At 45.2% G+C, this 3738-nt stretch overlaps 1 non-coding gene across 1 annotated transcript; it reads left to right on the top strand.

Moving 5' to 3' along the window:
* Positions 1-1248: 1248 nt before the first annotated feature.
* On the top strand, positions 1249-1321 carry TRNAF-GAA (transfer RNA phenylalanine (anticodon GAA)). Its single transcript has one exon. It is a non-coding gene; the product is annotated as a tRNA-Phe (tRNA).
* The last annotated feature ends 2417 nt before the right edge of the window (positions 1322-3738 follow it).

Genomic DNA, 3738 nt, shown 5'->3' with positions numbered 1-3738 from the left:
GACTGCATTATTACTTTCAGTGTGTCTTTAGGTATTTTTTTTTCTTTTTTGTCATTTGTCAAATATTAATTCAAATGAACTGACCTTACAGGGTGCACTTCTTCAAAATTCGATGAACCTTGGTATAAGAGTACCGTATATTTTAATTTCACTCTTTTATGCAATACAATTATTGTAAAAGAGTGGTCTAAGCAATTAAAATTATCAAGCCTTCATTTGAATTGAACTATGCATATTAGCGGTATTTCATACTGGTACCTCTGTGCTATTTAAAGAATTTTACGAAAATTGCCCTGTTATTAAAGTGCGGGTCCGCCTCTGTGGTGTAGTGGTTAGCGTGATTAGCTGCCACCCCCAGAGGTCCGGGTTCGATTCTCGGCTCTGCCACGAATATTTGAAAAGTGGTACGAGGGCTGGAACGGGGTCCACTCAGCCTCGGGAGGTCAACTGAGTAGAGGTGGGTTCGATTCCCACCTCAGCCATCCTCGAAGTGGTATTCCGTGGTTTCCCACTTCTCCTCCAGGCGAATGCCGGGATGGTACCTAACTTACGGCCACGGCCGCTTCCTTCCCTCTTCCTTGTGTATCCCTTCCAATCTTCCCATCCCTCCACAAGGCCCCTGTTCAGCATAGCAGGTAAGGCCGCCTGGGCCAGGTACTGGTCATTCTCCCCAGTTGTATCCCCCGACCAAGAGTCTGAAGCTCCAGGACACTGCCCTTGAGGCGGTAGAGGTGGGATCCCTCGCTGAGTCCGAGGGAAAAGCCGAACCTGGAGGGTAAACAGATGATGATGATGATGATGATGATGATGATGATGATGATGATGATTAAAGTGCGGCCCGTGATCATGATTAAGGGTTCCAATGTGGCCTTCGAGTCCATACAGAGTGGAAACCCCTGATACAGCTCCTTCATACAAAGAGTAATCTGATAAGTACTTGAACCTGATGGTCAGTCTTTCACTTCACCACCAAACCATAGTGGATCTTGCGTCGAATACAAAGTACGACTCATTGATACTGCAAGGACAGTACTCTGTTACTTAGAACTTCCAGATAACTCAGCTGTTTATAGCGTCCTTTATCTAATACTTTTTGGATGTGGAACGTGCCGACTTGTTTATGCTGTCAGACGTTTCACCCATTCTATAACGTGGCATTTTCAATGAAAATGATTGCGTCAAAAGAAGCATTATGGTAGTAGGCACTACTGATTGCGTATGGGATCCAATGAGGATAGGTGTAACACAGCCGAAATAGCTCAGTTGGGAGAGCGTTAGACTGAAGATCTAAAGGTCCCTGGTTCGATCCCGGGTTTCGGCAGAAAATTTTAAGTATTGAATACGGGATGCATCAGTTCTGGACTACAGGTAACTCTGTTCAGTTTAGTATGTAGGTGAGTAATGCAAAAACATAATGACAATAAGAAGTCATCATTTTTTCTCTTCATCTAAATATCTTTATTCTTTTGGGGGTCCCATAGTTTTACTGTGTATATTCCTTTCTGTCCGCCTCTGTGGTGTAGTGATTAGTGTGCTTAGCTGCCACCCCGGAGGCCTAAGTTCGATTCCTGGCTCTGCCACGACATTTGAAAAGTGGTATGAGGGCTGGAACGGGTTCCATTCAGCCTCGGGAGGTCAACTGAGTAGAGGGGGGTTCGAATCTCTCTTCAGTCATCCTCGAAGTGGTTTTCCGTGGTTTCCTACTTCTCCTCCATGCAAATGCCGGGATGGTACCTAACTTAAGTCCACGTCCGCTTCCTTGTCTATCCCTTCCAATCTTCCCATCCTTCCCAGTTTCATCCCCCCCCCCGCCGAATCAAAGCCTTACGCTCCAGTACACTGCCTTTGAGGCAGTAGAGGTGGGATCCATCGCTGAATCCGAGGAAAACACCAACTCTGAAGGGTAAACGGATTAAGAATGGAAGAAAGAAATTTTCCTTTCTTTCTTTTCCAGTTCCCCTTGTTCACTCACCTCTTTTGTTCCAAATTAAACATTCTGACCCATATAATACCTCTGGTAAAATTACAGTTGTGTAGCGCCTGACTTTTGCCTGATATAATACCCATCTCCGCCTCTGTGGTGTAGTGGTTAGTGTGATTTGCTGCCACCCCCGGAGGCCCAGGTTCGATTCCCGGCTCTGCCACGAAATTTGAAAAATGGTATGAGAGCTGGAACGGGGTCCACTCAGTCTCGGGAGGTCAACTGAGTAGAGGTGGGTTCGATTCCCAACTCAGCCATCCTGGAAGTGGTTTTCCGTAGTTTCCCACTTCTCCTTCAGGCAAATGCCGGGATGGTACCTAACTCAAGGCCACGGCCGCTTCCTTCCATCTTCCTTGTCTATCCCTTCCAGTCTCCCCATCCCCCGCAAGGCCCCTGTTCAGCATAGCAGGTGAGGCCGCCTGGACGAGGTACTGGTCATCCTCCCCAGTTGTATCCCCCGATCCAGAGTCTGAAGCCCCAGGACACTGCCCTTGAGGAGGTAGAGATGGGATCCCTCGCTGAGTCCGAGGGGAAAACCGAACCTGGATGGTAAACAGATTAAGAAAGAAAGAAAGATAATACCCATCGTTTGTTGCAACGGTATATTAACTATATATTTGTTATTATTGGATCGCCTTTGCTCAAGTCCGTAGGAAAAAAATGGCGTATGGCTTTTGGTGCCGGGAATGTCCGAGGACATGTTCGGTTCGCCAAGTGCAAATCTTTTGATTTGACTCCCGTAGGCGACCTGTGCATCATGATGAGGATGAAATGATGACGAAGACGGCACATACACCCAGCCTCTTTGCCAGCGAAATTAACCAATGATGGTTAAAATCCCCGACCCTGCCGGGAATCTAACCCGGGACCCCTGTGGCCAAAGGCCGGCACGCTAACCATTTAGCCATGGAGCCGGACACGTCCGTAGGAATTATCTCCTCAATACCTTACACGTATCCCCTGGGTGGTGCTAAGCGATTAACAGTAATTCATTGGCGGCCGAACAATCAACAGTTGTTGATCTCCTGGCCATAATACATATGGATAATACTTTAGAAGTAAATAGCTGTCCTTTTGAGGACCATCAGACATTGAAACTAGGACAGAACATCCGTATTTGTCAGATCAACATAGTAGGCATCAGTACGTCTAAATGCCAATATATCTCAAGGCTCTTACGAAAATATAAAGTAGACGTACTTCTTGTACAAAAATCTCACATAGAGAATGAAGATCAAGCCAGAAAGAGATCAAGAATTCCTGGACATGATGTAATAGGGACAAGCTATCATCGTCATTATGGTAATATAACATACGTTCGTAGTAATATTGCAGATACCTGTCTATTAACAACATCAACAGATGATGACATCCATACCATTATAATCAAATTTGCTGAATTAATAATTGTAAATGTACACAAACCTCCTCCAATCCTTTGGCCATGACATGTCCTGGAAGTTTATCAACATCCATCAGTCTATTGTGATGATTTCAATAGGCATAATGCTGACTGGAAGTGCAACTCGAATGATATAAATGTAGAACTCTTGTCAAACTGGGCAGATGAAAACAACCTTCATCTAAGTTTTGATGCCAAAGATCCAACCACCTTCCGATCAGCTGCTTGGAACAAAGATTTCAATCCTGACCTTATTTTTGTCTCCAAGGATACTACAAATCAAAACCTTCACGCCAACAGAATGGTTCTTCAATGATTTCCCTAAAAGCCAGCACAGACCTGTTCTCCTTGAACT

Source organism: Anabrus simplex, chromosome 3 (genome assembly GCF_040414725.1).
Source record: "Anabrus simplex isolate iqAnaSimp1 chromosome 3, ASM4041472v1, whole genome shotgun sequence".
Taxonomy (NCBI): domain Eukaryota; kingdom Metazoa; phylum Arthropoda; class Insecta; order Orthoptera; family Tettigoniidae; genus Anabrus; species Anabrus simplex.
Note: the sequence above shows the minus strand (reverse complement) of the source record. Positions and strands in the feature narration are given on the sequence as shown.